The sequence below is a fragment of the Triturus cristatus genome, chromosome 9 (genome assembly GCF_964204655.1).
Source record: "Triturus cristatus chromosome 9, aTriCri1.1, whole genome shotgun sequence".
NCBI classification, from domain to species: Eukaryota; Metazoa; Chordata; class Amphibia; order Caudata; family Salamandridae; genus Triturus; species Triturus cristatus.
This window is the reverse complement of record NC_140592.1, coordinates 735,877,998-735,903,438: the sequence shown is the minus strand read 5'-3', so window position 1 is coordinate 735,903,438 and position 25,441 is coordinate 735,877,998. Positions and strand designations below refer to the sequence as shown.

At 46.1% G+C, this 25,441-nt stretch overlaps 1 protein-coding gene across 1 annotated transcript in view; it reads right to left on the bottom strand.

Moving 5' to 3' along the window:
• Positions 1–25,441, bottom strand: part of LOC146798674 (potassium channel subfamily K member 13-like) — a 98,646-nt gene that overhangs the window by 13,543 nt on the left and 59,662 nt on the right. The gene's annotated exons all lie outside the window — the stretch shown is intronic.

Here is a 25,441-nt window from a genome sequence, read left to right as displayed (position 1 = left end):
AAACTCCTGTACCCATCAATAGTCAGGGTATTCTCTATGTCCCATGTTTCTTGTAAACTAATAATGTGGCCTAAACCTATAAATGCTCGCCAAGCCGGGTCATCGATTTTATTTTTCAGGCCAGCTATATTCCAACTGACCAATCTAAATAGATTGCCCAATAAACCAGGAGTAAATGCGACATGACTGTCATCCAATGGTTGCAATATATTTTCATCACGGCCAACTACCCAACTATCTGGAGTATTGTGCTCTGCCAATGTCCCTAGTCATTCATTGTCATCTAGGTTTGAAAGAGCGTCAAATCTGTTAGAAACAGGGACAGCATAATTGTTAAGACCAATACCCCTAGGGGGGTCACTTAAGCACAACCCAACATGAAATGGAGGATAAAAGAAACCCAGGGGGAGGACATTAACAAAATCCGTCTGGATTCTCACTGTCCCAGCCTGTTTCAATATATCCTCAACCAACCTTGGAGATCTGAAACTTACGACAATACAATCACCCACCAGACTCTTGTTTGTCCTGCCCACCCACGGGACCCTTCTAATCATCATAAAATTGTTGGCAAGATGTTTTCCCAAGACAGTTTTATTAGATAAGAAGTGGATGGCCTTGTTTTTCAGGGAAGTCCAGTGTTCTCTTTTTCCCCCTTCCAATTTTGGGACGTTAGCTAAGATAATAGTATATGGACAAGCCTCAACAGGTAGATGTAGCGAGTCCCTCTTATCATAGTTAGCTAAAAAGCCGGGCCTCCCTTCAATGTTCTGAGAACCCGAAACCACCCCTTGTGTTGTACCCGTGGGATTTAAAGCTAGGGGCGGTAGGTTTACACCAGTGGCCGAGGTAGTAGAGTGAGGTACTGGTTGTTGGGGTGCGGTAATTATGGTATCCAACAAGTTATTGACCGAAGCGGTAACTGTACTAAGAGAGTTAATTGCCAGGGTACTTGGGCCAGGAATAGAAACCTTAGAGGTAAGGTGTGACTCAATTACATTCAACCGCTCCTCAATGCGCCTCAAAGTGACCAATAAAGGAGCAGTAAATAATTTAAGGTGCTCATCAAGGATATTTGTAAAGTCTGACATAGATTTTTCGCTAGTTCTATCAGTAGTGCTATCAGTAGCTGATTTAACACAATCATTCACTGCTTCTCCCAGAGTCTCGCTAACTGAACGGGGAGCCTCAGTGTTAACTTTGTTCAAACCATGAGCGGGATTACTAGATTTAGATAGTTTTGCCGGTTTTCTAGTACCCTGATGGTTATCCTTCGCCTTTCTTTTCCCCGTGGCAATTTTACCACCACCAACATTCAGATTAGGCCTAATCCTTAATTGTCTAGTGCGAGTAACCAGTGGGGGTTGAGCAGGACTTACTATAAGTGAGGGGGGTGACACAATTGTAGGACTAACATTAATACAAGAGCCATTCATGATCTCAAGCAACAGTCCACAGCGGGTAATAAAGGAACAGATAATCTAATGGGGTCCAAAGACAGTCTTCGTTCAACCGAAGCGATCTCTTTCACAATGGCAGATTCTGCCTGTTTTAAATAACTGTCCAAAGTCCCCATGCCCGCAACCCTTGTGCACGCTTTAGAAGACCCTTTCGACATGCTTCCACCGAGCAGTACGAAGCACAGTCCTTCCAGATAGTATTTGACACAATAACTCGTGCTATATATTGCCCGTCACAATCACCTGTGCAGTCCCGAGAATGGGTGTTCAATCCAACAGCAGTCACTTCGCAGAGGGCAGTCCCAACCCAACCTCTATCGGCCTCTGAGGGCCTAAGAGGGCCCGCCCTTTGCCCGGGCTTAGCCCGGCGTCCGCCCGCACGCGTCCCGCGACGCGGGAGAACAGCGTCCTTTTGAGCGCCTCCGGGCGCGCAGGTAGCGTCACGGGTCGCTAGGGCAGCTGGGAGCTGTAGTGCTCTCCGCTTTCCAGGCCGCGAGATGGTGTTGCGGCGATGGCAGCGTAGCAGCCCAGGAGAGGAACAACAGGATTGCGAAAGGTAGGGAGAGCACCATTGACGACCCCCGACCAGGCAGCAGGTCTCGCACATACAGCAGGGCTCCGAGTTCAAACTTCAGTGAGAGAGTGAAAGAGTCAGTCAGTCAGAGAGTCAGTCAGTCAGTCAGTGAGGGAGAGAGTCAGTCAGTCAGTGAGAGAGAGAGAGAGTGAGAGAGTCAGTCAGTCAGTGAGAGAGAGAGTGAGAGAGTCAGTCAGTCAGTTAGTGAGAGAGTCAGTCAGTCAGTGAGAGAGTCAGTGAGTCCGTTAGTCAGAGAGTCAGTCAGTGAGTGAGTCAGTCAGTGAGAGAGTCAATCAGTGAGTCAGCCAGTTAGTGAGAGAGTCAGTCAGTCAGTGAGAGAAAGAGTGAGAGAGTCAGCCAGTCAGTTAGTGAGAGAGTCAGTCAGTGAGTCAGCCAGTCAGTGAGAGAGTCAGTCAGTGAGTCAGTGAGTCAGTCAGTCAGAGAGAGAGAGAGAGAGAGTCAATCAGTCAGTCAGTCAGAGAGTCAGTGAGATAGTCAGTCAGTCAGTGAGAGAGTGAGTCAGTCAGTCAGTGGGAGAGTGATTGAGAGAGTGAGTCAGTCAGTCAGTGAGAGAGTGAGTCAGTCAATCAGTGAGAGAGTCGGTCAGTTAGTGAGACAGAGTGAGAAAGTCAGTCAGTGAGAGAGAGAGAGTCAGTCAGTGAGCGAGAGAGAGTCAGTCAGTGAGAGATATTCAGAGAGTCAGTCAGTGAGAGAGTCAGTGAGAGAGAGTCAGTCAGTCAGAGAGAGGGAGTCAGACAGTGAGAAGGTCAGTCAGTCAGTGAGAGAGCCAGTCAGTCAGTGAAAGTGTGAGAGAGTCAGTCAGTTAGTGAGTCAGTCAGTGAGAGAGTCAGTCAGTCAGTGAGAGAGTCAGTCAGTCAGTGAGAGAGAGTCAGATAGTCAGTCAGTCAGTGAGCGAGTCAGTCAGCCAGTCAGTGAGAGAGTGAGAGAGAGTCTGTCAGTCAGTGAGAGAATCAGTCAGTCAGTGAGAGAGAGAGTCAGTCAGTCAGAGAGGGGGAGTCAGACAGTGAGAGAGTCAGTCAGTGAGAGAGTCAGTCAGTCAGTCAGTAAGAGAGAGTCAGTTAGTCAGTTAGAGAGTCAGTCAGTGAGAGAGAAATTGAGAGAGAGTCAGTCAGTCAGAGAGAGAGTAAGAGAGTCAGTTAGTCAGTCAGTGAGAGAGTGAGAGAGTCAGCCAGTCAGGCAGTCAGTGAGAGAGAGAGTCAGTCAGTCAGTAAGAGAGTCAGTCCGTGAGAGAGTCAGTCAGTCAGTGAGAGAGTCAGTCAGTCACTGAGAGAGAGAGAGAGAGAGAGAGAGAGAGAGTCAGTCAGTCAGAGAGTTAGTGAGAGTCAGTCAGTCAGTCAGTGAGAGAGAGAGAGATTGAGAGAGTCAGTCAGTCAGCCAGTCAGAGAGTCAATCAATCAGTCAGTCAGTCATTCAGTGAGAGAGTCAGTCAGTCAGTCAGTGAGAGAGTCAATCAGTGAGTCAGCCAGTGAGAGAGTCAGTCAGTCAGTGAGAGAGTCAATCAGTGAGAGAGTCAATCAGTCAGTCAGTGAGAGAGTCAGTCAGTGAGAGAGTCAATCAGTCAGTCAGTCGGAGAGAGGGTGAGAGAGTCAGTCAGCCAGTCAGAGAGTCAGTCAGTCAGTCATTCAGTGAGAGAGTGAGAGTGTGAGAAGTTGGCCTGGTATATGCTGGTCACTAGTTAAAGTGGCCACCTTGCACCAGTACAATTCGACTCTTATGGTAGTAGGTTTAAGACAACCTTTTAAAGAAAGCTATCCTAGTGGTAGCTGTGGAGAGCAGCCATCAGGCTAAGTCTTTAGAGGAATGTAAAGCAGCTTGTTTTACCTTATAATCTCTTGAATTACTAAATGAAAGGACACCACACAGGCATATATATAAAATATATATGTATTTATTACTAGACACACTCTACTAATCTCTTTATGAGATTAGAAGTCAGGAACATATGCATAATTCAACAATTCACAACCAGTTAAGCACAAATATGGCTGGGGCCCTAGGGGCGTACCAGACCATATACTAAAAAAGAGACTTAAGAATAACGACTTGCGTGGGGACAAAACCTAGGGCCTTCAGAAGCGCTGGGGCCTCACTAATCTACCCAAGGCAGGTAAGTAAAGGACCCACGGGAGACGCATGCAGTGTGAGAACACAGCCGCGGATCCCAATTGACTTCAATGGAGCAGGTCGCAATTGGAAATTTAGAGTTTAAGGATACTTCGGGAGAGTCTACAAGCAAGTCACTTACAGGGTAAGTAGTTCTAGAGCCAACACTCACAGGAGCACTGTAGTACTGGAGTTACCTCACCCAGGGAAGCCAGGTGCATAGGTGTCTTTTGGTGTGAGGTCGCGGCGTCGTTTTCAATGGGAGCCAAGGAAGACTTGCTGCTTGTGAAGACAGGAGAAGTGTCCGGTGGAATCCAAGGCTGGATTCAGAAGAAGGAAGACCTGAAAGCAGAGGGGACAGTGTTCAAAGTCACTTGGCAGTGACCTGGGGCAAGGAAGATGGATGCCCACAGTCGTCGGGTGATTTCAGATGATCACGGGTGTCATGACTCTTCAGCCACGAGGTCCAGGAGGCGTCGACGATGAGTAGGAGCTGGATTTGGCATGTCCTACGAAGTTTGCAGCTTACTGCGGCATCGGTGACCAGATTGGAGCCAACAAACCTTGGTAACAGCAAGTCTCGTGGAAAAGATAAAAAGTCAGCGGTGCAGACCAGCAAGGTCTGAGGGACTCACCCAGCGAGGGTAAGTCAGGGCAGGCCTGGAGCAGGCCTGGAGCAACCAGGGGAGCCCTTTGGAACTGTAGAAATGTCTTCTGGGGACCCACAAGACAACCAGCAAGGGATTGCGAAGATACCTCTGGAGGATTCACTCAACAGGGGTCCACGGTCACTCGAGATGGGGTAGGCCTCTGATCTTACGTGGAAATCCTGCTGGAGGCTTGGACCACAGGTATTGCGGTTCCTCATCACTTGTGGGGTCCACTTGCCTCAGCGTCGCTGGGGACTCACGATGGCCTTGGAGAAGTCAGGAAATCCTCTTCCTGGGCTGCAGGGAATTCGGACTCCGGCGGGAGCGGGAAAGATTGCGACCGTTGATTGCAAGATTTGGTGCCTGCCAAGCAGGGGAGTCACTCCTTGACTCCAAGGGAGATTCTTTCGGCTTCCAGAGGTAATGGAACGTCGAAGGTCCAGGATTCTTCCTCAGAGCGTCGTCCAGGGATGTCTAGTTTGCAATGGCAAGGGTTCCCTAACTTATACTGAAAGGAAAGGTGGGACTAGCTCTATGACCCCACCTATGGGAGGGTCAGGGGAGTGGGTGGCTACACCCACTTTCCTTTGTCCAGTTTCACGCCAGAGCAGGGGCAGGTAGCCCCTGAGCCGGTTTGAACTGGTGTATGCACAGAAGAGCCTACTGCTCCCCCAGTGCAGGACTTCAAAGCACTCTAGGAGTGCAACCACCCAGTCCCAATACACTAAACCCTGTCTGGGAGGTGGTCACACCTCCCTGTGACAGGATGCCTATTGTTGGGCCTCCTCCACTGCGAGTTTCGGTCAGCAGCAGGAGGGCAGCCCAGTGTCTGTGACTGGTGGCATCCATTTTGTGATGCCAGGGCTCTTCAGGATTCTACCGTGTTTCCACAGTGGGTACATGTCTATCCCTCTATAAGGGTGGGATCATACTCCCACACCAGTTACTGGTGTGGGGGTATGATTCCAAAGCGTTTGATACCAACCACGACATGTTTTGATGCAGCCATTCCAAAGTTAGCATTTACCGCGAGGTTATAATGCACTTAAGAGTATATGGTTTGACCGCATTCACAAACAGCCCCAGAGAATGGACTCTGAGAGCTGCAGAGGGGCACTGCTCAGGCAGAGGCACCCCCTCACATGGAAACCAAGCACCCTGCCCTCAGGATTGATAGGGCCTGCCTTAGGGGTGACTGATAGGTTTATATGTGTGTGCAGGGTGAGATATAGTGAACCTATATCTCAGTGAGGAGTGCTAACAGTAGCAGGCCTGTGGTGTCAGATTTAGTCTGCTTCCCAGGGGTGGCATAATACATGCTTCAACCGCTGGTAGGCCTGTGAAGTACCTATGCCCTTGGTGCCTTAGGTACCATATACTAGGGGCTCACAAGGGACCACAGTATCCAATCACTAGTGCACCTAATATGCACTCCATGTTGTTTAGAGAGAACAGAGAGGCTGGGGCCCTGATTAGCAGGGTCCCAGCCAGACTATAGCCAGAAACCAGTGTTAACATCAGAAAAAAAAGTGGGGGCAACATAAGAGGCAGATCCTACTCTCCTACAGAGAGTCAGTCAGTCAGTGAGAGAGAGAGTGAGAGAGTCAGTCAGTCAGAGTCAGTCAGTGAGAGAGAGAGAGACAGTCAGTCAATGAGAGAGAGAGAGAGAGAGAGAGTAAGTCAATCAGTCAGTAAGAGAGAGAGTGAGAGAGTCAATCAGTGAGTCAGCCAGTTAGTGAGAGAGTCAGTCAGTGAGAGAGAGAGTGAGAGTGTCAGCCAGTCAGTTAGTGAGAGAGTCAGTCAACGTGTCAGTCAGTCAGTGAGAGAGTCAGTCAGTCAGAGAGAGTGAGAGTGAGAGAGTCAGTCAGTCAGTCAGAGAGTCAGTGAGATAGTCAGTCAGTGAGAGAGTCAGTCAGTCAGAGAGAGAGAGAGAGAGTCAGTCAGTCAGTCAATCAGTGAGATAGTCAGTCAGTGAGAGAGTCATTCAGTCAGTGATTGAGAGAGTGAGTGAGTCGGTCAGTCAGTGAGAGAGAAAGTGAGAGAGTGAGTCAGTCAGATAGTCAGTCAGTGAGACAGAGTGAGAAAGTCAGTCAGTGAGAGAGAGAGAGAGAGAGACAGAGTCAGTCAGTGAGAGAGAGAGAGTCAGTCAGTGAGAGAGAGTGAGTCAGAGAGTCAGTCAATGGGAGAGAGAGTCAGAGAGTCAGTGAGAGAGAGAGAGTCAGTCAGTCAGTCAGTGAGAGAGTCAGTCAATCAATCAGTTAGTGAGAGAGAGAGTGGGAGAGTCAGTGAGAGAGAGAGTGAGAGAGTCAGTCAGTCAGTCAGTCAGTGAGACAGAGTGAGAGAGAGTCAGTCAGTGAGAGAGAGTCAGTCAGTCATTGAGAGAGAGTGAGAGAGCCAGTCAGTGAGAGAGAGAGAGAGAGAGAGAGAGTCAGACAGTGAGAGAGTCAGGGAGTCAGAGAGTCAGTCAGTGAGAGAGAGAGTCAGAGAGTCAGTCAGTGAGAGAGTGAGAGTCAGTCGGTGAGAGAGAGAGAGACAATGAGAGAATGGAAGACCTGGCCGGGACTCTCTGGGTCACAGAACGGCGCAGCGTCACAAACAAGATATATGGAGTATAACTTAATTATCTCCATGCAACTTGGAGTCTCATTGTAACTAGACCCAGGCAAACCAGTAATATTCCTCAAGAACCGAAGAAGAAACAAATACCACTACACCTGGGAAGCAGTGTTGTGCTGTCATATACAGTGGGAAAACCAACGTACATTTAGACATGGGTAGTCCACAAGGAATACAGAGCATAGTCAGAGACAAGTATAACAAGAACGACTGAGGGAACCGACAACAGGCAAAACAATGAAGTAGAGGATGCAAGTATGAAAGCAAACTAGTAGGATAAGTGAGAGGGTGGTAACAACTGCCCCTGTTGCCATCCATTCATCCATATTTCAGGAGAACCTTAATAGGGATCCACAGCGGGAGGTACAATGAAAGAAACACAACTAGAAGGGAACTCACAACAAGATGAGGAATCATAAAAAGATGAATAAAACACATGATGGGTTGAAAACGATGTAAACATGCAAAAGCCTTGTTAACCCCAAAACGTGTGCCTCTTTGAGAGATGTGATGAAGCGTAGGCTGCTAATTAGTAATCTGATCCACGACGAGGGAGGAATGCAGTTGCCATCCTCCGCGCTCCTGCTTGCTCCTGAGAGCAAAACGCCGTGGGAATGAACATTTGAAGAAGAAGTGGGACATGCACCCGCCTTTGGCCATTTGCGTGCTTTCCTTATTGAAGGACACATGCAAAGGCCAATCAGATGTGTGGGAGGAGTCCGACCCACACGGAGAAGTTTTGATCCCTCACAAGAAGCCTCCCATGCAGCAGTGCATGCGCGCTGCGCTAGGCTCGACCTAAAAAGGTTTCTTCATGCTGGGTGAGCATGAAAATTGTGAAGTTAGATTTCTCCAACTTTGTGGTGATTTTTGAAAAACTTCTCCAGGCTTGTAAATTTTACAAAGTAAAAAAATAGTAATTGAAAAATCAAACATTCAGATTGATACCATACACATGGCCTGGTGATACTTGAGTTCTCAGTGCTGGGACATTGATATATACATTAAGAAGCTAACAGTGATACCAGTTACAAACATTAAGCTACAGAGACGTTTTTGAATTTTTTGAACGTAGAAATTAGGGGCCAGATGTACAAGCATTAAGAATAGTAAATTTCGGGGGGAGGAGCCTAGCGCATAACCAAGATGGCCGCGTAGGCTCAAGGCTCCCGAGGGCCTCCGCAACCTCCCACGTCTATCCTGAATTAATCCTGGTTTTGTCGACGGGCTTTTGTTGCTGAGCTTGAGCTGAGGTGCCATCCGTTCTCCAAATTCAAATCGGGCTCGGGGAACCGGAATGGTTGCGATCTGAAGTTTACGGCCTGCTCCCGCCTTGGTCCCGAACTCGAGTTGGTGAGGTGCCCGGGTACGAAGTGAACAACAGCGGCATGCAGGGCCTGGCCTGTCACGTACCCCGCACTTTCACTTTCGTTTTCGAACCTGTTTGCTGACATCGGCTGAGGGACCTTGATGTTCCAGAGGAGCGTGGATGGTGGAGTGTTTGGCCTGGATCTCGGACTATACACAGACTACAGTCCGTGACGGCTGTGGTCCCTTGAATTAGCTGTCTGGTCCCTACTCCTGTGCTGGCAGGTGCCGATCTCAGTGGTCACCGGACGATGGCGGCGAGGCTGGACGGAGACAAGCAGAAACCCAAGAATACCCGGCGGGGAGTTTACACCCAGGCTAATAACATGGACCGCTATGCGCAGACAAAGGGATCCCCTGGTGGGTCACATAAATCGCCGGAAAGGTCCAAGGATGTCTCGGGCCTATCTGCTGACTTGACTTTGATAGACGTCATGGGCGCCATTGAGGAGATGAAGGCTGCAGTGGGTCAGCAGTTTGATACCCTGGCTCGTAAATTGGATGCGGTCCTGATCGATGTAAATCTGGTCAGGGCGGATCTGTCTAAAACGAATGAGCGGGTCAATGCTTTGAACCACGCAGCGTCGAGCCTAACTGTGGACGTGGCCGCCCTGCAAACGGAGGTTCGTAGGTTACGGCTGGCCAGTGACCTAACTGACCGTCGACTTGAGGATTCCGAAAGCAGGGCCAGGCGGAACAATGTTCGCATAATTGGGGTACCGGAACGATCGGAGAACCCTGCTGCTGACCTTTTTGTGGAGGATCTGGTGGTCAACCATCTCGCACCCAAGGGGCTGAGCAAATTCTTTGCGGTGGAGCGGGCTCACAGAATTCCGGGTGGTGCGCCGAAAGTGGGTGCTCCCCCGCGGCCTATAATTGCCCGACTTTTTAACTTTCGGGACAGAGATGCTATCCTTCAGGCGTCGAGGGTGAATGGGCCGCTGAAGTTTGACAACTCTAACGTCAGCTTCTATCCAGACTTTATGCAAGCGGTCCAAAAACAACGACTGGGATTCTTGGGCGTCAAACGGCGCTTGAGGGACATGGAGCTGAAGTATGCGATGCTATTTCCGGCCAGGTTGCGGGTTGAGTTCGAGGATCGCTCGCACTTCTTCGACCGACCGGAGGCGGTTGGAGACTGGTTGGATACCCTGCCTCGGAGTCAAGGTCGGGATGGTCAGACGGCAGAGAGTGGCGAGGGTTCGGCGGAACAGGACTAGAACTTTGGTTCCCGGTGATGGACTAGGCTGGTGACGTACCTTAGCTCTATGGGACTTAAGTTTGGTGCAATATGCCCTTCAAATGCTCGGAGGTTGTGGAGAGCATATTGGGGCCCTTTCCTCCTTCAGGGGTTCTTTTTGTGGTTCAGTATATGTTAGGGCGACAGGCACACTGCAAGTTGGGGGGGCTGTTTGGGCTCAAGCAGGGGTGCAGGGAGGGGGGAGTTGTGGTTTGGATATTGTGGGGGAGGGGGGGTGTTGGGGACTGTTTGTTTGTTTCACAAGGCAATGTGAGGTTAGCTGCTGATTTGTTCTGGTTGTGTTCTCTGGGATGTGGGCATCATGCACGGGAGCGGGGTGGGGGGTAGGGGATTGAGAATACTTTCGTGGAATGTGAACGGACTGGGGGATAGGATCAAGCGCGGGGTGGTGTTGCAGTTTTTGAAACGGATCTCGCCCGACATTGTTTTCCTGCAGGAGACACATCTGATTGGGAACTCCTTCCATGCCCTGAATAGGCGGGGCTATCGCCTTGCTGTTCACTCTGGTTTCACTTCTGGCTCTAGGGGAGTGGGTATCTTGGTCATGGCCTCTCTCCCGTTGGAGGTGGACGAGGTGCTCCACGATGATAGAGGGCGATATGCAGCATTGGTGGGGAGATGGGAGGGTAGAACTGTTTCGCTCGTTGCTGTTTATGTGCCACCGGGATTGCAGACGGCTACATTTGCTGATTTGGGGCGTTTGGTCCTGGGACTCCCTGGGGGGGTCCTGGTGTTAGGGGGTGATTTTAACACGGTTGTATCCGGTATAGAGGACCGTCACCCCCCCAGGGATCTCCCTAGAGCCCAGGCCTGGCTGGGTGGCTTTCTAGATACTTTAGGACTTATAGATTGCTGGAGATTGATGCACCCGGGACAGGCACAATACAACTTCCACTCGGGGGCCCACAGGAGTCTCTCGAGACTTGATTATATACTTATGCCGGCGTTCCAGGCTGGAATGATCGGGGAGGTGCGTCATTTGGCCCGAGGTATTTCTGACCATTCCCCTCTATTGTTGCAGATGGAGGTTGTTCCTGGGGCAGAGGGAAGAGTAGCGCCAATTAACCCCTGGTATTTACGTAACCCTAATATTCGCGTGGAACTGGTTAAGTCCATTGATCACTACTTCGACGATAATGTAGGGTCAGTGTCGTCTGCTGTCTCCCTATGGGAAGGTTATAAAACGGTGATCCGGGGGCATGCCTTGTCTCTTATTTCCCATGCTAGGAGGTGCGGGAGGGAAGAGGTGGTTCGCCTGGAAACTGACATAGCTGAGATGGAGGGGGATTTGGAGCGGAGTGTTACGGATGAGAAATTGCACGTTCTCAGCCTTACACAGTCAGATTATAGAGCACTGGTCACGGATGCTGCTAAAAGGATGAGTAGAGAGCAACAAGGACGACTGTATGATGTGGGAGATAAGGCCGGAAAGTTGATTGCTTGGTTGGACAAGAAGGAGAGAGCGAGTAGAGTGGTGCCGGTTGTGGAGAGAGTGGATGGCGTGTGTGTGACTGACCCGGTAGAAATTGTTAACTGCTTCGCGGATTACTTCCGTGGGGTATACTCTCCGGTCTCTGGGCGTTCGGAGGAGGACTCTCGTCTGTTGCTTAGAGATATTGCATTGCCGTCCTTCTCGGAGGCTGATAGCATATTGATGGAGGCGAAGTTGTCGCCGGATGAGATTGCTTTGGCCATTCGCTCGATCGCTTCTGGTAAGGCCATGGGTCCCAATGGTCTCCCCATTGAGCTATATAAGTTGCGTCCAGATAAGATAGCACCGTATCTCCGTGACATGTTCCTCGCTGCACGGGCGGCGGGCTCCCTCCCCCTAGACCAACGTCTTGCCACCATAGTTGTGATACATAAAGAGGGGAAGCCGCGAGACCGCTGTGCCTCCTACAGGCCTATCTCGTTGTTGAACGCGGAACCCAAAATCCTGGCTAAGGTATTGGCCAATCGTCTGGTTCGGGTCGTGGGCGACTTGATTCATCAGGACCAGTCCGGTTTTATACCTCATCGTAATACCGCCCTGAACCTGAGGCGGTTGCATGGCGTGCTTGCTAGAGCGGAGTTTATGCGTGAGCCGGCCATCTTGGCGTCTTTGGACGCTACCATGGCATTCGATACTTTAGAGTGGCCGTATATTTGGGCTGCGTTAGCGAAATTCGGGTTTGGCCCTGAATTCATTGGGTGGGTAAAATTACTATACGCTGACCCATTGGCGCAGGTTGTGGTGAATGGTAGGGTGTCGGCTCCCCTCGCGCTGGGGAGAGGTACGCGACAGGGCTGTCCGTTGTCGCCCCTCCTCTTTGCACTTTCTTTAGAACCTCTCGCTGCCTGGTTGCGTTGGGAGCCGTCGTTGCGGGGCATTAGATGGACGCCGGAATTTGAGGACCGTGTCTCCCTTTATGCGGATGACATTCTTTTGTATCTCACCTCCTCGAAAGTCCCTAATTGTATTGGTGGACGTATTGAATTCCTTCGGTCGTAATTCTGGCCTGGTTATCAACTGGGCCAAGTCATGTGTTTACGTCCTCTCGGGCGAGGCCCCCCTCCTGCCGCGGGGGTGCCCTATTCAGATTGCTACATTGGGGTTCAAATATTTGGGATTCTTCATATCACTGGACCCCGCGGTCCGCTATGAGCGAAACCTTCTCCCTCCACTCCAGCGATTGAAGGCCGACGTCGCGAGGTGGCGATGGCTTCCGCTCTCGCCGCTCGGACGGGCGGCATTGTTTAAAATGATGTCGCTGCCTCGCTTCTTGTACGCTTTACAAAATACGCTAGATGTCGTGCCGGCCCGTTACTTCCGTGAGGTGGAGGGTCTTCAGCGCCAACTGTTTTGGAACGGGCGACCGAGGATCGCTCTCGCTAAGTTGACACTCCCTTGGTATGATGGGGGTGTTGCCCTCCCCGATATTAAAAGATACTATTGGGCGTCTCAGTTGGCGGCGGTGAACCACGGGATATACGGTCCTGCTTTGAATCCGGCCTTCGAGATGGATAAGTTATTACTTCCGGGCGGGGATTACAATAGGGCACTGTATTCGGCGACTCCGGATGCACGGTTGACAGGACCAACGCAAGTTGCGGTACGCGTGTGGCATGCGGCGAATGCTGCGATGGGGTGGAGGGATCGCTTGACTCGAGCTACGCCGTTGTATGCCTCCCAGCGCTTGGGTTGTCTGTGGAAAACGAAAGGCTTTGAGAAATGGGATATGATTGGTATAAGTAAGGTGGGTGACCTCTGGGCGAAAGGGTCCTTTAAAACGTTTGAAATGCTCAAAACTGAATACAAATTAAATGATAGGGAGTACTTCCGATATGCACAGGTCTACCATGCGCTGTGTTCGGTTTTTCCGGATGTTGCTGCTATCCCAGAATATTCCCCGTTGGAAGATAGAGTGTTAGATGGCTATGTGCCCGACAGCACTATTTCCCTGATCTATAAAAAACGTATTAATGATCGTACGGACTTGCTGACCCATCTGCGGGAGGCGTGGACGGCCGACGGATTGGAACTGGACGATGAGGATTGGGTATCGGCGGTGGCCTCCCCGAAAGAGGTGGCGATCCCGGCCCGCCTTAGATTTGTGCAGCTGAAGATACTCCATAGAGTGTATGTCACAGGGCCTGGTTTGATACGTATGGGTTATTCGAGGGATGGAATGTGTAAGCGTGGCTGTGGCTTGTTGGGTACCTTTCTTCATATCCTATGGGAATGTTCGGAGGTCGTGCGATTTTGGAACGGGGTACATACTGTAATGGAGGAGGTCACGCATGTCGCTTTGTTACCAGAGGCCAGGAGGTGTTTGCTGAATGTCTGGGAACCAAATGACTATAATGCGGCGCAGACGCAGTGGGTGACTTTGGGGTACATGGTGGCTACGCGCAATATCGCACAGTTGTGGGGTTCCCCGAGGCCGCCTACCATTTCGGTATGGAAGGAGATTATGGATTGGTGTATGTTCAGGGAAAAGACGGTGTATGTGGCGAGAGGCAAGCCTGGGAGCTGGACTAAGGTGTGGGGTCCATGGAATTCCTATCGTGGAAATATCTGCGCTCCGCCTCTGCCGCGAGAGGTCGACGTCGCTTTGTCCCCCTAGCCGCGCATTCTACGTAATTGTGTGTGCTTTGTCCTCTTCTCCGCCGCCCCCCACTACCACCTCCTGTCAAGAGTTATTCCAGATAATGTGGACCTTCCCCCGTCCTGGGGAGCGCACGCTGCTATTTCGGACTCTCATTGCCTTGTTTGTGTGTTATTGTTTTATTTTTATTTTTTTACTAATAGAAAATATGAAACCGTCCTTTTTGATCGCCCTTGGACTGTGGTCGCGGCCTGTTATATGTGCTTACGAACTTTCGGGAGCTTTTGCTTCTGGCTCATTTGAATGTATGGCGCTGCCTTGCTGGCTCCCGAGCTTTCTAGCGGCCGGCCCTTGTGGTTGTAGGCCCTTGTTTGTATCTTTTTAATGTGTAATAAAGGTTTCTTAAAAAAAAAAAAAAAAAAAAGAATAGTAAATTTCAATTAGCAATTTTTTTGTGAAACGTTATTTGGTAATCGCTACTCTTATTGTGTACAACTTTTATTTTTTAACTACTGATTCCTAATGGGCCACAAATCGATCTACATCATGAATATTATTAAGATGGGTTACAATTTGCGAGCATCAGAAATGACACCAATCACAAGGATGTTGGCCTACTTAGGACAGCAGACCACCATGCCTGCAATTATATTAAAATAAAGCAATGATATTGTGTTTTCAAATGCGCCTAGTTTTCCTTAAAGGAAAAAGGGATACGTTTAAATGAAAAGTGTAACTTTAATTTTTAAAGAGTAGGTAGTGGTTCATGGGACCACTGCCTGCTCTTAACATTTTTTTTTTTTTTTACATTTTTAAAGGGAAGGCATCCGTTGGCGACCCCTTCCCATTTGCGATCGGGTTACCACCTCCTTTGAGGTGCTGGTGAATAATAAAGATTTGTGACCACATTTCGGTCATAAAACATTTATGCATAACACTACAATTCAATATTTGGAAGGGACGCCTTAAACACACCTCTTCCAAATACCGAATCGCAAACCCAAATTGATATTCTGTCGAATTGCAGTTTGGTGTTTGTACATAAAGAAAACTAATTTTTATGCGAGTGCATGGAAGAAGTCAATCGAAATAGTGTGCCACTGGCATACTGTATGTAAATCTTGGCATTAACAGAGTGCCCTTGGCTTATGGGAACCATCTTTACCAAAATAATTCTAGCCCTGACACATGGAGATAATTATTAACATACAGGGGCACGCGCTGCACATTTTTAATTAAATGGGGTCAAATGTTTTTATTGACTTGGCACACCTTTAAAGTACTTCAGTATTTAGTAAGTGCACTTGGAGAGACAATAGATTTTGAGCAAGTTTATGTGAAAATTCTGCTTTAAAATACACTATTTAACCTCTGTTTTAAAAGGTTTTTTAGAGAGAGACACCCTGTGAACCTTCCTTGAAGTTGGGCATACTTGCTTTGCTTGCTCACAGGAATGCAGAGCAAGTATTACACCACTCCACTTTCAAAGCAGCTTTTTGACTTTGTTCAACCCCTGTATGTAAGGGCCAGGCATCATTTATTTTCCTATTCAATTTATTTTACAGCGTTATGTGTCCTAGTGTAGGGTGACATAGAGATTTACAGCATACTCACATATTGTACACAGAAAATGAATCATACAAGTGTGCAAATCAAAATTTATAGGAAGTGTTACATAAGACAATGATGGTTACAAGGTGTAAAAGTAGTATATCTTCCTTGGTATAATATGTTAAGAGTGCTTGGTATGGTGAAACAGACAAGAATTAAAACGTAACACAGTGGTTGGGGTGGTCTGCACTAATGAGAGTTTATTACTACCCAAAGAACCCTTTTTTAGCTATAGCAAAATAAAGAAAGATTGATTAAAAATGAAATAAGTTTCTATGCTTTGCAGTCTGCATGCAGCTCCTTGATGCGGGCTCATAGAGCACATAACTAGGGGCACTGGAATTATGTGATTCAGCAGCCACAGCATGCTCTATGTAGTTAGGGATTTGCCACTTAATTCTTCATCTGCTGCATAATATGTAGATTTTAAGGAAAAACATTGTTTCTAGCTTAGTCAGTTTAAAAGTTACAATAAACTTGGCGACATGTGTTCCTGTACATTGGAAGGCCCTTCTCAAATGTTGACTGGTCATCTTTCAGTTGTTATTGCTGTATTTGATTGTTAAACTGATGCTAATGTGGTGAAACGTTTTCCCAGACTGGGATAACAGTGTTATAAAACTACAAAATAATGAAACAATACCATCAAAAAATTGCATAATATGTCTTATCGAGCCAAATAATGTAGTCAAATGCCACATAATTTAGTCCTCTCTCCACATAATTCCAATGACAGTGATTATAATTTATTAGCTGCAAGTCACATAAGAGCAATAACCCATTGACCTTTCTACATAAAATACAAATCTGTGATCTGCTAGCTCCAACACATTGTGTTTGCAGCAGGCATATAAACCCTTCTCTGCTAGTTTTGATGAGTTAAACCTGACTAGGCAAAACACAGATATCCCCAGCAAGTAAATGCTACAAGTAAACAAAATATAGTGGGCATATGCTGGATAGATTACTTAATTAAATGTTGAACCGGCCAGGTCGACGTGAAAATCGCCACAACACCTGACCTGGTCTGGCCTTCGAACGATGACTTTTAGCCTTTGTGAACTCCCCCACCCACCTCCCACTATGACCTAAATGTGAAGTCTTAGTGGAGGAGGAGCAGGTGTAATGGGAATGGCATCGCTTCACTTCTGGGAGGGGCTGGCCCCATGGGTGCCGTAGTGCCAACTGACAACTAGGTGAGAATGGCCCAAAGGCCACAACAACGCCTGGCCTTTTAGCACACTGTGGCCAGTTGACCGAGGCCCAGGAAAAAGCAGCCCCCTGCTGGCACTCAAGCACCGGCCGATCGGCCCATGCCCGATGGCCCGCATTGGCAATCCTACCCCGAGTACAAACAAGCACACCAGGCCTTGCACTTTGCATCTTGTGTAATTGTATATATGGTAATGCACTTGTGATAAATATCGGAGAAGTTGGAAAAACCCCATGATTTTGTTCTTCGAATTATTACTTTTAAAAACTTGCTTCTAATTCCGCATAAATCCTGAAACACTTATAATTCAAGGAATGTATGGCTTGTGCACAGAAAATACTCCAGCTGGAAACTTAAAAAAAGCCTCGGCCGAGATGAAAAGCATGGCTGAAAGTACAAAAGAAGCGCTATGATGCGGTCAATGCTGGCAGTGTCATAGCGTGTTTTTTAAATTATCATTTCAACCATGCTGCACAGCAGCTGCACACCTGTACATCATGACAGAAAAAAAACCATCGACAAAGCCACTATATCTCGCAAAGGTGAGACCAATCGGTTTTGCCAATGCTTGCGGGAAAAAAGTGCTATGAAGCAGCAACAATGCTGGAGGAAGGCGGGGGCAGGTGGAAGCAGCAAGAACGAGGGAGGGTTTGGAAGGGGATGCAAGAAGCAACAACACCGGAGGGGGGGGGGGCGGGGGGCAATGGGTGGTTGCAAGCAACAACACAGGATTGGGTCAGGGTGGCCGGGTGCAAGCAAAGAAGAGGGAGTGGTGCTAGGGGCCAGATGCAAGCAACGATGAAAGAGGGATGTGGTGAAAAGAAGGATGATCGCCTGTAAATACATGCACTCTAAGGGAATGCTACAGCTGAATTGAAAAAAAGAACCATCAGAAGCAGGCACCCAGGAGGACATTGGCCGTGGACAGGAAGCTCTACTTGGTCCATGCTCCACCAAAGGGACAAACATACAATGAGAAAGTGAAAATGGTACGTGCTGACCAATGAGAAGAAAGGAAATGAGAATGACAAAGCCAACCAAAGGTAAGTAATGGTCAGACTCTATTGCCTACTTAAGGGGCATATCAGCAAGGGCCTGCGATAATCATCGCTCAGCGCTTTTAGCGCAAGGATAATTATCGCAGGCTAACGCTGGATTGTATCGCGGAGATAGCGTGCTAAATTAGTAAAACACGCGATAGCGTGTCTTTGCTGATAAGGCGATGAAATTATCGCCGCTTTTCGCCCGAAAACGGACGCAAAAGCGGCGATAATTCCATAGCGCCGCCTTGCTGATCTGCCCCTTAGTTTTTTTTTTTTAAACTTAACAAAAGATCTTGCAAGCAACAGTGCATGCACTGTTTCAGGCGAGACCTAATGAGTACTGCCTTTATCACAACATTGCTTTTATAGTGAAACTCCTAGTAAAGTGTAAAAAAATGACATTCTTACTGTGACATTCTAATTGAGCTGTGAGTACTCCTAAAGTAGGCGCTGGTGCACTTTGGGTGCCTAACGCCAATGCAGGCACCCTTCCGACATGTTGCAAGGATGTCTGTGTTGTAGGCAAGATTGTTTTTTGTGAAGAAAGGGACACCTTCCTGCACAAAAACAATTCTGAGGCATTTTTCTCTTTCTATGAGTGCTGCAGAATGTAGCACATGTAGAAAGAGGAAATAAATAGGAGAAATAAAGATATTTCTCCTAGTTAGGCCTGTCTTGGGGAGGAGGATCATTTTGACGCAGTCCCAGGTCTACCACTAATGGTAAATCGGGGAATGTGCCAAAATCCACAGGTGGATGTGTGGGAGCACCCACGCTCCACCCATGGAACGCATTCCTGAGCGCTAGGCAGCAATTTACGTTGCCTTGCGTTACACTAGATTTACCAAGCCATGCAGGACCACACAAGGTGGCCTTGCGTGGCTTGATAAATTTCACTTAATGTACAGGTTAGTACTGCTCCATTGTACTATGTATATTCACAGAAAAACATAAAGAAACAACACAGTTCAGTGAAGCAAATAATAGAACCCTCATCCCCACCAACAAAGGTTACAAAAAATTATGTTTTTAAAAGAAATGAAGTGAACCTCATACTGAAATCTGGTTAGTGAGCAACTTTAATTTCAAAAGAGAAAAAATTGGTAAAATACAAAAGTAATGGAAGCACGTTAGGGAAAGGGTTAAGAGGAGAAGAAATGAGGGTAAGGAATGGGCCTCCCACAACAAAATTATTTAAAAAAGGGAAAGACACTAGCGAAGTAATGTGGGAGAGTAAAAAAAGGAAAGAGAAGCTGGGGGACTAACGCCCTTACTTGGAACACCAATTAAAAACAAGCATTTAAAATGCAATAGGTCTCGCCCTCGTTTAAGTTAAAGCAATTCTGTTTGTAATTAGGTGGCTTTTCAGCTTTGCCTGTTATTAGTGTTTTTCAAACTTTCATTTATCATAAAATGCATATATGATAAATTACATTGATAATTTTTTGTTACCACTCGTCCCTAATTTAAGTTCATACATTAAAGATACTAGCGACGTGTTGAAACATCTGAATGGTACCCCATGGCAAACATCGTATAAGATGATAACGATGGACGTTGTGTCCTTATACACAAACATTGACCATGAAATTGGGATCTCAGCCTGTAAATTCTTTTTAGGAGAAAGAAACATCCATTACAACAAACATAACATCATGTTGGAAGAAATGATCAGAATGTGCCTAACACAGAACGTATTTTACTTTGGTGAAGACATTTTCAACCAAAGAAAAGGTACTGCGATGGGTTTTTCTTTCAGCCCCAGTTTTGCCTGCCTTACAATGGGCTGGTGGGAACAGAAATGGGCTTGGCAACCCAACGACGACAAGTTTCTGAATAAAATAATTCTTTGGTTACGCTTCATCGATGACCTCCTGATCATTTGGGATGGAACGGATCAGGAGTTCAAAGAATATTTTGAGATATTAAACACCACACCAGCAAACTTCAAATTCACATATTCTTTAAGCCCAACAAGAGTAACTTTTTTGGACATTGAAATCTATATTTCGGAAAATCAGCTTCAAACAACTTTACACAGAAAATCCACTGCAACAAACGCGACACTACACGCTAGCAGTTTCCACCAACAATGTCTGTTTCAAAACATTCCATACGGCGAATTCTTACGACTTCGAAGAATCTGCTCTGAAAATACAGAATGGATAAAACAGAGTAATTTAACATCTAAGAGATTTGAAAAAAGAGGTTACCCCAAAAAACAGATCCAAAGTGGTTGGGAAAGAGCAAATATTCTTGATAGAAAAAATCTATTACAATCAAAAAAGAGTGAAACAAAAACCAATATGGATGAAGAACCGATAAGATTCATAACAACCTTCTCAAAAGAATCTAAACAGATAAAAGATATCATCAAGAAAAATTGGAAGATTTTACAGCTAGATACCACGGCTGGACAAATCATGGGTAAAACACCAAGTATAACCTATCGAAGAGCCACAAATCTGAAAGATCGCTTAACACATAGCCACTACAGAAAAGAAAAGAGCAAAACATGGCTTCAAAGTAAAGGTTTTAAGAAATGTTACAACTGTAAAGTATGTTCAATTGCAAAAAATATTCAGGAAATAAAAATGGCTGATGGAAAAAATTGGAACATCCAGGAACTTATTACATGTAAGAGCCAGTATGTGGTCTACGTAATAGAATGTCCGTGTCAACTAAGATATGTTGGGAGCACGATATGTGAATTGAAAAAAAGAATATTAGAACACGTTCGAGCAACCATTCACAAAGACAGAAGTAATGCAGTGGCGAAACATATGGAGGCAAACCACAATAGCAATTGGAAACTGTTAACTTTTTTTGGGATTGAAACTGTGAAAAAACAGGAGAGAGGAGGGGATAGAGAGAAAAAACTAAGACAAAAGGAATCATGCCATATTCTAAACTTACGTTCTCTCACCCCACATGGACTCAATCAAAATGAGGAACTCTATACACATCTGTAAATGAACTGATAGAAACGTAGGATGGAACATTATGATGATAATACCCTTTTTTTTGCACCGCTAACTTGTATATACACAAAAAAACCTTTTTTTAATAACTATGTGCCTTGCATATAAAATGTGCGAATTTCAAATGGAAAATTCCAATTATGATTGAAAGTAGAGTTAAGATCGGGGTTATTTAAGACACAAATTATGAGAAGTCACTCTCCACTGGAGGAGTTATATTATATCATCATGTGTCTGAAAAATGAATTCATAAAACATGTTTAAATAATGCATTAGCAAATGAACAGATGGAAAAACCCTTTAATTTAATTCAATATTGGGAACATATGACCATTTCCTCACAATGCAAGGTCCATTAGAATTAATTAATTTGTTAAGTATTAACTTTCTTTTCACTACAATTCCCAGAATGCCCCTTTTCCAAATAATAGGAAGTGATGTAATAACAAAGATAGGTTTATAACATGTGACCTAGGATGGGGGCGTTACCGTGAGCAAGGTCTCGGGTGAGACCGAAACGCGTTGGTTTTGTTTGTTGCTATGGAGTTATACTACAAACGTTAATAAATCACCAAAGTGGAAAAGCTAGACCGGAGTGCGACCCGTTTCTTTCTATGCAAGAAAGAGTGTATGATTTATCAGTGGCCAGGCTCGGTCGCGGGACAACGCACAACTCCTAGAGCGCCACATCAGCAAAGGGAGCCAAAGGAGGATTGATATATGCATATATGTATATGTATGCATGCATTTAGATTTGTATTTAAACAGATATGCAGATGTATACATATGTATATATATGTATGTATATATATACACACATACATATATAAATGCAAATGTATGCATATATGTATATATATATATATATATCTATATATATCTATATATATATATATCTCTCTCTATATATATATATATATATGTGTGTGTGTTTGTGTGCGCGCGCGCGCGTAGTGAGAGGTAGAGAGAGGTAGAGGTAGGTAGAGGTATAGTGGTAGAGAGGTAGAGGTAGAGGTAGAGAGATAGAGAGGGGTAGAGAGGTGGAGAGGTAGAGAGAGGTAGCGAGAGGTACAGAGGTAGAGAGGTAGAGAGAGGTAGAGAGGTAGAGAGGTAGAAGAGTAGAGAGTAGAGAGTGAGTAGTAGAGAGTATTAGAAGGTGAGTAGTAGAGAGTGAGTAGTAGAGAGTGAGTAGAGAGTGAGTAGTAGAGAGTGAGTAGAGAGTGAGTAGTAGAGAGAGAGTAGTAGGGAGTGAGTCGTAGAGAGTGAGTAGTAGAGAGTAGAGAGTAGTAGAGAGGGGGTAGAGTAGAGGGTAGACAGTAGAGTAGTAGAGAGTGAGTAGTAGAGAGTAATAGAGAGTGAGTTGTAGAGAGTGAGTAGTAGTGAGTAGTAGAGAGAGAGTATTAGAGTAGTAAAGAGTAGTAGAGAGTGAGTAGTAGAGAGAGAGTAGTAGAGAGTGAGTAGTGGGGAGTGAGTAGTGGGCAGTGAGTAGTAGAGAGTGAGTAGTAGAGAGTAGAGAGTAGTAGAGAGTGAGTAGAATAGAGAGTAGACAGTAGAGTAGTAGAGAGTGAGTAGCAGAGAGGGAGTAGTAGAGAGTAATAGAAAGTGAGTAGTAGAGAGTGAATAGTAGAGAGTGAGTAGTAGACAGTGAATAGTAGAGAGTAGGGAGTAGTAGCGAGTGAGTAGAGATAGAGAGAGTAGTAGAGAGTGAGTAGTAGAGTAGTACAGAGTAGTAGAGAGTGAGTAGTAGAGAGTGAGTAGTAGAGAGTAGTGGAGAGTGAGTAGTAGAGAGTGAGTAGTGGAGAGTGAGTAGTAGAGTGTGAGTAGTAGAGAGACAGTAGTAGAGAGTGAGTAGTAGAGAGTAGAGAGAAGCAGGCAGTAGTAGATAGTGAATAGTAGAGAGTGAGTAGTAGAGAGTAGTAGAGAGTGAGTAGTAGAGAGTGAGTGGTGGAGAGTGAGTAGTAGAGAGTAGAGAGAAGTAGAGAGTAGTAGAGAGTGAGTAGTAGAGAGTGAGTGGTAGAGAGAGAGTAGTAGAGAGTGAGTAGTAGAGAGTGAGTAGTAGAGAGTAGAGAGTAGAGAGAAGTAGAGAGTAGTAGAGAGTGAGTAGTAGAGTGTGAGTAGAGAGAGAGAGTAGTAGAGAGTGAGTAGTAGAGAGTAGAGAGAATTAGGCAGTAGTCGATAGTGAAAAGTAGAGAGTGAGTAGTAGAGAGTAGTAGAGAGTGAGTAGTAGAGAGTGAGTAGTAGAGAGTGAGTAGTGGAGAGTGAGTAGTAGAGTGTGAGTAGTAGAGAGACAGTAGTAGAGAGTGAGTAGTAGAGAGTAGAGAGAAGCAGGCAGTAGTAGATAGTGAATAGTAGAGAGTGAGTAGTAGAGAGTAGTAGAGAGTGAGTAGTAGAGAGTGAGTGGTGGAGAGTGAGTAGTAGAGAGTAGAGAGAAGTAGAGAGTAGTAGAGAGTGAGTAGTAGAGAGTGAGTGGTAGAGAGAGAGTAGTAGAGAGTGAGTAGTAGAGAGTGAGTAGTAGAGAGTAGAGAGTAGAGAGAAGTAGAGAGTAGTAGAGAGTGAGTAGTAGAGTGTGAGTAGAGAGAGAGAGTAGTAGAGAGTGAGTAGTAGAGAGTAGAGAGAATTAGGCAGTAGTCGATAGTGAAAAGTAGAGAGTGAGTAGTAGAGAGTAGTAGAGAGTGAGTAGTAGAGAGTGAGTAGTAGAGAGTGAGTAGTGGAGAGTGAGTAGTAGAGAGTAAAGAGAAGTAGAGAGTTGTAGAGAGTGAGTAGTAGAGAGTGAGTGGTAGAGAGAGAGTAGTAGAGAGTGAGTAGTAGAGAGTAGAGAGTAGAGAGAAGTAGAGAGCAGTAGAGAGTGAGTAGTAGAGAGTGAGTAGTAGAGAGTAGTAGAGAGTGAGGAGTAGAGAGTGAGTAGTAGAGAGTAGAGAGTAGTAGAGAGTGAGTAGAGTAGATAGTCGAGTAATAGAGAGTGAGTAGTAGAGAGTGAGTAGTAAAGAGTAATAGAGAGTGAGTAGTAGAGAGTGAGTAGTAGAGAGTAGTAGAGAGTGAGTAGTAGAGAGAGAGTAGTAGAGAGTAGTAGACAGTGAAAAGTAGAGAGTAGTAGAGAGTGAGTAGAGGGAGAGAGTAGTAGAGTAGTAAAGAGTAGTAGAGAGTGAGTAGTAGAGAGTAGTAGAGAGTGAGTAGTATATATATATATATATGTGCATATGTGTGCGCGTAGAGAGAGGTAGAGGTAGGTAGAGGTAGAGTGGTAGAGAGGTAGAGGTAGAGAGGTAGAGGTAGAGAGGTAGAGAGGTAGAGAGGTGTAGAGAGGTGGAGAGAGGTAGAGAGAGGTGGAGAGGTAGACAGAGGTAGCGAGAGGTACAGAGGTAGAGAGGTAGAGAGAGGTACAGAGGTAGAGAGGTAGAAGAGTAGAGAGTAGATAGTGAGTAGTAGAGAGTGAGTAGTAGAGAGTGAGTAGTAGAGAGTGAGTAGTAGAGGATAGAGAGAGTAGCAGAGAGTGAGTAGTAGAGAGTAGCAGAGAGTATTAGAAGGTGAGTAGTAGAGAGTGAGTAGTAGAGAGTGAGTAGTAGAGAGAGAGTAGTAGGGAGTGAGTATTAGAGAGTGAGTAGTAGAGAGTAGTAGAGAGTGAGTAGAGTAGACAGTAGACAGTAGAGTAGTAGAGAGTGAGTAGTAGAGAGTAATAGAGAGTGAGTAGTAGAGAGTAAGTAGTAGAGAGTGAGTAGTACAGAGAGAGTAGTAGAGAGTAGTAGACAGTGAGTAGTAGAGAGTGAGTAGAGAGAGAGAGTAGTAGAGAGTGAGTATTAGAGTAGTAAAGAGTAGTAGAGTGTGAGTAGAAGAGAGAGAGTAGTAGAGAGTGAGTAGTAGAGAGTGAGTAGTAGAGAGTAGAGAGTAGTAGAGAGTGAATTGAGTAGAGAGTAGACAGTAGAGTAGTAGAGAGGGAGTAGTAGAGAGTGAGTAGTAGAGAGTAGTAGAGAGTGAGTAGTAGAGAGAGAGTAGTAGACAGTGAATAGTAGAGAGTAGGGAGTAGTAGAGAGTGAGTAGAGAGAGAGTAGTAGAGAGTGAGTAGTAGAGTAGTAAAGAGTGAGTAGTAGAGAGTGAGTAGTAGAGAGTGAGTAGTGGAGAGTGAGTAGTAGAGTGTGAGTAGTAGAGAGTAGAGAGGAGTAGAGAGTGAGTAGTAGAGAGTAGAGAGAAGTAGGCAGTAGTAGATAGTGAATAGTAGAGAGTGAGTAGTAGAGAGTAGTAGGGAGTGAGTAGTGGAGAGTGAGTAGTAGAGAGTAGAGAGAAGTAGAGAGTAGTAGAGAGTGAGTAGTAGAGAGTGAGAAGTAGAGAGTGAGTGGTAGAGAGAGAGAGTAGTAGAGAGTGAGTAGTAGAGAGTGAGATGTAGAGAGTAGAGAGCAGAGAGAAGTAGAGAGTAGTAGAGAGTGAGTAGTAGAGTGTGAGTAGTAGAGAGTGAGTGGT